Raw genomic sequence first — 9,952 nt, 5'->3', positions numbered from 1 at the left:
ACCTTGAATGCACGAGTAGTAGAGTACTTCAACAAGTAAATGTGTGCAAAGACAAAGCTAGTCTTGACCTAAACATATAGGTTGTATCAATAACGGTAAACACAAACGGTCAAAGATGTTCAATTAGTCCTATGGCTCGTTACGACTCGATTAATATAGCATGTGAATCAATTTGTCAAGTTTCATGCACGATACAAGTAGTTAAGTATGTTAGAACGATTGTATAATCGTTTGGTTATGTTTGACTAAAAGTCAAACTTGGTCAAAGTCAAAGTCAACGGGGTCGGGTCGGGTATCCGACAATTTTCCCATGATGAGAAATCATTTATGAGCAGAATGGCCAAGTTTCATGTTAATCGGAGTTACGGTTAAGCGGGAAACATTTTGTGAAAGGAAAAATAAAAACAAAAATGAGCTGGGCATATGCGCGGCGCGCAATGGGTTGCGCGGCGCGCACCCAGTGCAATTTCTGGTCAGAACTCAACCAAGAAGGCAAGCATCTGAGATTTCTGATTCTGCGCGGCGCGCGGGTAAATGCGCGGCGCGCAATACCTGGGAATCATGCAGTTTGCAGAAAAAAATGGTCCAAGTCACGAACCAAAACTCAAATTAACATATTTTATGAACCGAAAACATTTAAAATGCATACTATATATCGTTGGAAAGGTAATTTGACAAGGAAAGCAACTAAACACATTTCATCAATCAATCTACCTATTACAACAACCAAAACCGCATCTAATGCTTAACATTAACCGCATACAAGTTCATAAATGCAATTCAATGATTCGGGCAACCAATTTACATGAATGATATGCCGTTTCGAAGGTAATCAAGCATACAATCCAACTAAACACTTACCAATAATAATCCATGGCATTCAATGCATCAAAAGTCCATTTCAAGTTCATCAAACCCTAACCCAAATTCAGCAAAATCACTAATCAAGTTCATGAAGTTTTCTAAGGCAACCTACACATCAAATTGAAGCTAGTGATGCTAGTAACACAATTAAAACATCAACTTTCAACATCTAACAACATATGATCATCCAAAATTCAAGAATAACACACCAAAATTCAAGTTCATGCTAGTTACACTAAAACAACGAGATCGAGCATATAAATCATATATTCATGTTAGACTTGAGCCATAGACACTAATTAACACTTTTATAAGTTAAAAACATCAAGAACACAAAATCTAGTGATTTTAGAAAGTTACCCAAATGAGATGAAGTTGGTACCAAAATGAAGAGGATGAAGAGAGGATCACGAATATGTAATTTATTTGGTTGCTAGCTCCCTAATCCGGATTTAGATGATGAATGAATGAGAAAGGAAATTGGGTGTGTTCTTGCTAGAGAGAAAGAGAGAGAGAGAGGGAGATGGTAATGAATGGGTGAAAGGGGGTTGACCCTTTGACCTAGTCAAGGGTTTGATCCCTTGTCAAGTTTAGTCCCTCAACTTTCGTTCGGGTGCGGGAATTACCTAAACGAGATAATTTAAAACGCGTATCAACGGGAGATGTTATAAACATATAACGGACTTTATATTAGTATAACGGAAAAGTAAATGGAAAAAGGCGGGATGTTACATTACCTACTCCTTAAAAGAAATTTCGTCCCGAAATTTAAGTAGGCGTAGTAGTCGTTGTTTCTTCCTCGAGATCTTGCGTTTCCGAATTCACGAATAGATGAGGATACTTCCTTCGCATTTGATCTTGTCTTTCCCAAGTAAACTCGGGTCCCCTTTTGGCGTTCCAACGGACTTTAACAATCGGGATTCGGCTTTGTTTCAATGTCTTGACGGAGGTGTCCACAATTTCAACCGGTTCCTCCACAAAATGAAGTTTGTCATCAATAGTAAGTTCTTCGAGAGGGATGACGATATTGGGTTCGGCAAGACACTTTTTCAAGTTAGATACATGGAAGGTAGGATGAACGGAGTTCAATTGAGGCGGAAGATCTAAACGATAAGCAACGGTTCCAATACGCTCCAAGATTTCGAAAGGACCAATATACCGCGGATTTAGCTTCCCGCGCTTCCCAAAACGGATTACACCCTTCCAAGGTGCGACTTTTAACATTACTCGGTCACCGACTTGAAATTCAAGATCGTTGAGTCGTTTGTCGGTATAGCTCTTTTGACGACTTCGGGCCGTCCTAAGCCTATCTCGGATTTGAACGATTTTCTCGGTGGTTTCGTGAATGAGTTCGGGTCCGGTGATTTGCACGTCGCCTACCTCGGCCCAACAAAGAGGTGAACGACATTTGCGGCCATATAGCGCTTCAAAAGGTGCGGCTTTAATACTCGCGTGATAACTATTGTTGTAAGAGAACTCGGCGAGAGGTAAGTGCTTGTCCCAAGCTTTTCCGAAATCAACCACGCAAGCTCGTAACATGTCCTCTAAAGTTTGAATTGTACGTTCGCTTTGTCCATCGGTTTGAGGATGATATGCGGTGCTCATGTCTAAACGCGTTCCCAACGCTTCTTGCAATGTACGCCAAAATCTAGAAACGAAACGGCCATCTCGGTCGGAGATAATCGATAAAGGTACACCGTGTCGGGCTACGATCTCCTTAATGTAAAGTTGTGCAAGTTTCTCCATTTTGTCCGTTTCTTTCATGGCAAGGAAGTGTGCGGATTTGGTGAGACGGTCAACAATAACCCAAATGGTATCATAACCGCCCGTCGTTTTTGGTAGTTTGGTGATAAAATCCATCGTTATTCTTTCCCACTTCCATTGCGGGATCTCGGGTTGTCGAAGTAGTCCGGACGGTCTTTGGTGTTCGGCTTTGACTTTGGAACATGTCAAACACTTGGAAACATAAGTAGCTACGTCCCTTTTGATGTTCGGCCACCAATATAGTTGTTTAAGGTCGTGGTACATCTTATTGGCACCGGGGTGGATCGAGTATCGTGACTTATGGGCTTCGTCTAAGATAAGGCTTCGTAGATCCCCATAACTAGGCACCCAAATTCTTCCGGCGAAATATCGGAGTCCGGTTTCTTTAACTTCGAATCGAGAGGTGAGGACGTTCAAGTGTTCGAGAGAGATGTTTTCATCCTTGAGAGCCTCATCTTGGGCTACCCGAATTTGGCTATTAAGGTTGGTGTGAATGGTGATGTTTAAAGCTCGGACACGGAGAGGCACCGCTCTTTCTTTTCGACTTAAGGCATCGGCTACTACATTTGCCTTCCCGGGATGGTAACGAAGCTCGCAATCGTAATCGTTTAAGGTTTCAATCCACCTTCGTTGTCTCATGTTTAGTTGCTTTTGATCGAAAATGTGTTGAAGGCTTTTGTGATCGGTGAAGATAGTACTCTTGGTTCCATAAAGATAGTGTCTCCACATTTTAAGTGCAAAGACAACGGCTCCGAGTTCGAGATCATGTGTCGTATAGTTTCGTTCATGAATTTTGAGTTGTCGAGAAGCATAAGCAATGACTTTCGTTCGTTGCATCAAAACACACCCAAAACCATGTTTTGAGGCATCGCAATATACAACAAAGTCATCATTGCCTTCGGGAAGTGACAAGATAGGAGCGGTGGTTAGCTTCGTTTTCAAGATTTGGAATACGGATTCATGTTCGGTCGCCCAAATGAATTTCTTTCCCTTGTGAGTCAATGCGGTCAGAGGACGTGCAACCAAAGAGAAATTTTCGATGAATCTACGATAGTACCCGGCGAGACCCAAAAATTGACGAATGTGAGTAGGAGTAGTAGGAGTCTCCCATTTACTAATGGCTTCGATCTTTATGGGATCGACTTTAATGCCTTGATCACTTACAACATGACCAAGAAATTGAACTTCCTTCAACCAAAATTCACACTTGGAGAATTTGGCATAAAGTCGTTCTTGTCTCAAGAGTTCAAGCACAAGTCGGAGGTGTTGTTCGTGCTCTTCTTCATTTTTAGAATAGATCAATATATCATCGATGAACACAATAACGAATTTATCGAGATACGGTTTGCACACGCGGTTCATAAGATCCATGAACACCGCCGGTGCGTTAGTGAGACCAAATGGCATGACGAGGAATTCATAACTACCATAGCGAGTCCGGAAAGCGGTTTTGGAGACATCTTCCCCCTTAACCCTTAATTGATGATAACCCGAGCGGAGATCGATTTTTGAATATACACAAGACCCTTGTAGTTGATCAAAGAGGTCATCGATGCGAGGAAGAGGATATCGGTTCTTAACCGTCAATTTATTTAGTTCATGATAATCAATGCACATTCGTAGGGATCCGTCTTTCTTTTTAACAAACAAAATCGGAGCGCCCCAAGGTGAATGGCTAGGTTGGATAAAACCACGATCAAGTAGTTCTTGGATTTGACTTTGCAATTCTTGCATTTCGGATGGAGCGAGTCTATATGGTGCACGTGCTACGGGTGCGGCTCCCGGAATAAGATCGATTTGGAATTCAACCGGTCGATGAGGCGGAAGACCCGGCAATTCATCGGGAAATACATTGGAATAGTCACTAACAATTGGCACATCATCGATATGCTTATCATCGGGCTCGACTTTCTTAACGTGGGCAAGGATCGCAAAACAACCCTTACGGAGCAGTTTTCTAACTTTAAGGCACGAAACGAGGTTGAGTCTGGTGCAACTCTTATCGCCGTAGACAATCAAAGGTTCACCATTCTCGATAGGAATTCGGATTGCGTTAAGATCACAAAGAATGTGAGATTTCGTTTTGACTAACCAATTCATACCGATTATTACATCAAAGCTTCCTAGTTCCATGGGTATCAAGTCAATTTCAAATTCCTTACCCAAAATGTTTATCGTACACCCCCGGTAATACGTGTCGGCACTTAATAGTTTCCCGTTAGCCACTTCAATGGTATAAGTGGTATCTAATGAAAGAGGTGGAGTGCTAAAAGAATGAGTCAAAGTCTTGGATACAAAGCATTTATCGGCACCTGAATCGAATAAGCAAGAGACATAAGAATTGTTGAGAAGAAACGTACCCGTGACTAGTTCAGTGTCATCCCGGGCTTCCTCGGTGTTGATGTTGAAAGCTCGGCCGCGCGTATTGGTGTTATCTTTCCTTTTCGGGCATGCATTTCTATAATGACCCGTTTGACCACATTCGTAACAAGTGCCCGTCTTTGGTGCATTGGGCCACTTTCGAGCAACGAGAGTGGCACTTTTACAATCGTTGGCCTTATGACCAATTCCTTGGCACCGATGGCAAATTAGCTTACTACATTCGCCAAATTGATGTTTGTTGCATTTGTTGCAAAAAGGTAGATTCCCGGCATAACCCTTCTTGCCGTCGGAGGTGTAAGGCTTCTTAGCAAAGTTGTTGTTGCTTGATTGGGAGGGTTCCCACTTTCTTTTGTTGCCGCCCGATTTATCCTCGGCCTTAGGTGCCGGAACTACGATTTCGTCAACCGTTTCAATTAGTTGGCGAGCCATGTTCATAGCGGCTTGATGAGTAGTGGGTTTGGATGACATCACCCCTTGTTTGATGCTTTTTGGAAGACCGAGCATGTAGAGCTCAATCCTTTGAGATTCGGGGTTAACAAGATTAGGACACATCAAGGATAGTTCGGCGAAGCGTTGATTATAAGCTTTAAGATCGTTTTCGACCGCTTTCAAAGCTCTTAGTTCTTCCTCAAGCTTTCGGGTTTCTTCGCGCGGAAAATATTCAACAATCATCTTTTCCTTTAGATCGGCCCAAGAGAGGTCATGAGCTTCATCGGTACCCACCGATTGAACATAGGTGTTCCACCATGTTAGAGCAATTCCGGAGAAAGTGTGAGTGGAGTATTTGACCTTGTCTTGGTCCCGGCAACCGCTTATGCTAAAGACGGCTTCCGTTTGCTCAAACCATCGGGTGAGCACGACCGGTCCCCCGGTTCCATCAAAAGTGTGAGGTTTGCACCCCATGAAAGCTTTATAGGAGCATCCCTCGTTTGAGTTTCCGGCTCCATTGTTGTTGTTGTTGTTGTGGTTGTTATTATTATTGTTGTTGGATGAGTGACCGGCCATGGCCGCATCTACGGCGGTAGCTATCATCCGTTCGAGAGCTTGTTCGGGAGTTTCATTGCGGCGTACACGACGAGGAGCCATTGTTCCTTCAAGACACAAGAATATCATTGATTAGTATTCTCCATAATACTAACCGTGATATAGAATAAAGATAAAGAGAAGTTTTTCCTCGACTCGCCTTAAATTCTTTATGTCATAATGTCGGAACGTTCATATGAGTCACCGTAATATAATCCCGGAAATTATATTACCCTGATTCATATGTGCATTCGACATCATTTCATATAGTCAAGGTGGCGCGTCAATCAAATTAAACAACGTGAGATTAAGATGAACTAAGAGTAGATATGAGTAGAAGCGTTCGAGTATAAATGCACAAGTAGTCAAGTAATTCCTACTTCAAGTCTATATGCCGGTTGTAGTCTAGACTCACCAATGTACCCTATGACTCGGGGTTGACACTAATGAACTCTAAATCCCTACAACCAACGCTCTGATACCAACTGTAGCGACCCGACCAAATCATGTTTGACGGCGCCGTCTACTAAGGTCCCGTTACGTGGTCATAAGTCTTTAAGACAAAGTTTGACCAAAATATGTCGCCTTCATTTCAAAATAAAGATTGTTCCCAAAGTTTACAAGAATTGTTCAACCAATAGTTAAGTTACAACGTTATAATACAAATGAAATCTAGGCGACACGGTTTAAAGTAAAGTCAAAAGACGCTCCATGAAATGCACATATACTCGACGTCCAATGCAAGTATCAAATAATGAGCGGAAGCATGTATCATGTATCGTTCAAGGACCTGAGAAAAACATAGAAATCTGTCAACGAAAACGTTGGTGAAATCATAGGTTTAAGTAAGTAAGTACAAGTGAACCACAAGATTTGCATCAATGAAATAATAGTAATACATTCCAAAAGTTTGTTTCACGAGCACCCAATTATCAATGCTTAACATTTCCTTCCATTGAACCCCATCACTTAGTGCTAGAACATACACTGTTTCTCGAAAATATATTTCATTCGTAAACGGTAGCGAACCGTTTGAATGAGGGTTTGTCAAACCCATATGGATCCATACAACATAAGTTCTCGCTTACACCCGGCAAGTGTAACTAATGATAATCGAATTGAGGATTTTGTTCTAAACTCGTATGTAGAATGTTTGTTTTCCTGTACTTGTGTTCACTTAGTAAAAGAAATGTTTATGTTTTCTCATCCCAAATGTAAGTTCAAAAAGAGTAAGAGTGGGACTATGATCTCACCTTGAATGCACGAGTAGTAGAGTACTTCAACAAGTAAATGTGTGCAAAGACAAAGCTAGTCTTGACCTAAACATATAGGTTGTATCAATAACGGTAAACACAAACGGTCAAAGATGTTCAATTAGTCCTATGGCTCGTTACGACTTGATTAATATAGCATGTGAATCAATTTGTCAAGTTTCATGCACGATACAAGTAGTTAAGTATGTTAGAACGATTGTATAATCGTTTGGTTATGTTTGACTAAAAGTCAAACTTGGTCAAAGTCAAAGTCAACGGGGTCGGGTCGGGTATCCGACAATTTTCCCATGATGAGAAATCATTTATGAGCAGAATGGCCAAGTTTCATGTTAATCGGAGTTACGGTTAAGCGGGAAACATTTTGTGAAAGGAAAAATAAAAACAAAAATGAGCTGGGCATATGCGCGGCGCGCAATGGGTTGCGCGGCGCGCACCCAGTGCAATTTCTGGTCAGAACTCAACCAAGAAGGCAAGCATCTGAGATTTCTGATTCTGCGCGGCACGCGGGTAAATGCGCGGCGCGCAATACCTGGGAATCATGCAGTTTGCAGAAAAAAATGGTCCAAGTCACGAACCAAAACTCAAATTAACATATTTTATGAACCGAAAACATTTAAAATGCATACTATATATCGTTGGAAAGGTAATTTGACAAGGAAAGCAACTAAACACATTTCATCAATCAATCTACCTATTACAACAACCAAAACCGCATCTAATGCTTAACATTAACCGCATACAAGTTCATAAATGCAATTCAATGATTCGGGCAACCAATTTACATGAATGATATGCCGTTTCGAAGGTAATCAAGCATACAATCCAACTAAACACTTACCAATAATAATCTATGGCATTCAATGCATCAAAAGTCCATTTCAAGTTCATCAAACCCTAACCCAAATTCACCAAAATCACTAATCAAGTTCATGAAGTTTTCTAAGGCAACCTACACATCAAATTGAAGCTAGTGATGCTAGTAACACAATTAAAACATCAACTTTCAACATCTAACAACATATGATCATCCAAAATTCAAGAATAACACACCAAAATTCAAGTTCATGCTAGTTACACTAAAACAACGAGATCGAGCATATAAATGATATATTCATGTTAGACTTGAGCCATAGACACTAATTAACACTTTTATAAGTTAAAAACATCAAGAACACAAAATCTAGTGATTTTAGAAAGTTACCCAAATGAGATGAAGTTGGTACCAAAATGAAGAGGATGAAGAGAGGATCACGAATATGTAATTTATTTGGTTGCTAGCTCCCTAATCCGGATTTAGATGATGAATGAATGAGAAAGGAAATTGGGTGTGTTCTTGCTAGAGAGAAAGAGAGAGAGAGAGGGAGATGGTAATGAATGGGTGAAAGGGGGTCGACCCTTTGACCTAGTCAAGGGTTTGATCCCTTGTCAAGTTTAGTCCCTCAACTTTCGTTCGGGTGCGGGAATTACCTAAACGAGATAATTTAAAATGCGTATCAACGGGAGATGTTATAAACATATAACGGACTTTATATTAGTATAACGGAAAAGTAAATGGAAAAAGGCGGGATGTTACATTCACCCCCTCTTTTACTTGATATTTTAGGGTACTTCTGTTAGCCGATATAATTCTTAGCCCATTTATTATGTTGATTGAGCCTAGCCCATTTGTATCTCTTAGGTTTCGGCTATATATATGCCTTTGTATGATGTACTGCACAATTCAATCAAGATATGAAACACCTACTTTAACATGGTAGTATATGTGTAGCTCTTGCTTTGATGTTGACCTTATTTATTTGACTCAAACTACAAAAGTCACACATTAAAAGTTCTAGAAAAGTATCAAATCCAACCTTTTTTTTGGCAAAGATAATAAAAACTTATATAAATAACCAAAAACATTTTTGAACAGAAAACATCTTCAACAAAGGATATAATCAGAGAAAATCTCAACAAGGTTCGTACCAGTAAGCAGCTATTATACGAACTATCTATAATGAACTTCACCTTGACCATACCTAACTAAAATCCATAACAAACAAATTGCGATAACTATATACCAGAAAAAAACAAACGCTATAAACCAACTAACAAACTAAAAAGGACACTGAACTCAAAACCGATAAACAAAGAGACATGAAGCCGAGAACAACAAGGTCAAATATCTTTGATAAAAACGTCGAATTCTTCTATATCGACACGTTGAACAAATTTTTTCCTCTTTTATTGATATCGATAAAATTTATCTTTCGAACGATATCTAAGGACAGTAGTCAAGGTTGAAAAAGATGCGAGACGGGGTCGAGACGGTCGGGACCTTAAAACGTCGAGACGGGGGTCGAGACATATAACACATATTTTAAAGCAATTTTTTTGACTAGTTTGTACATATAATTGATATCATCGATAATATAATAAAAGAAGTTGTGACGACCCGGAAATTTTCGACCAAATTTAAACTTAATCTTTATATGATTTCGACACGATAAGCAAAGTCACTTAGTTGAATCTCAAAATGTTTTGAACTGTTTTCATATATTCAATTGACCTTTGACTATTCCCGACGATTCACGAACGATTGTTTGTAAACAAATATATATATATATATATATATATATATATATATATATATATATATATATATA

The sequence above is a fragment of the Rutidosis leptorrhynchoides genome, chromosome 5 (assembly GCF_046630445.1).
Source record: "Rutidosis leptorrhynchoides isolate AG116_Rl617_1_P2 chromosome 5, CSIRO_AGI_Rlap_v1, whole genome shotgun sequence".
Lineage (NCBI taxonomy): Eukaryota > Viridiplantae > Streptophyta > Magnoliopsida > Asterales > Asteraceae > Rutidosis > Rutidosis leptorrhynchoides.
This window is presented reverse-complemented; position numbering follows the sequence as displayed.